Below are 253 nucleotides of genomic sequence, written 5' to 3' on the forward strand. Positions count from 1 at the left end.
GGGGGGGGGGGAGAGCGGGGGGGGGGGGGGAAGGCGGAACGGAACGCGCCACCCGGAACGCGCCGCCACCCCCGTTCCCGCCCGGAACGCTTTGGCGGGCGCACGCGGCCGTGCCGGCAGGGGCCAATGGCGGCGCAGGGTCGGGCTAGGCCACGCCCACCTCGGGAGCGGTGGGGGAGCAGAGCGCCCCCTGGCGGCGGGATGGGGTGCGCGGCACCGGGACCACCGGGAGGGCCTGAGACCCCCGGGAGGG

This window comes from Fringilla coelebs, assembly GCF_963513975.1.
Source record: "Fringilla coelebs genome assembly, chromosome: 29".
Lineage (NCBI taxonomy): Eukaryota > Metazoa > Chordata > Aves > Passeriformes > Fringillidae > Fringilla > Fringilla coelebs.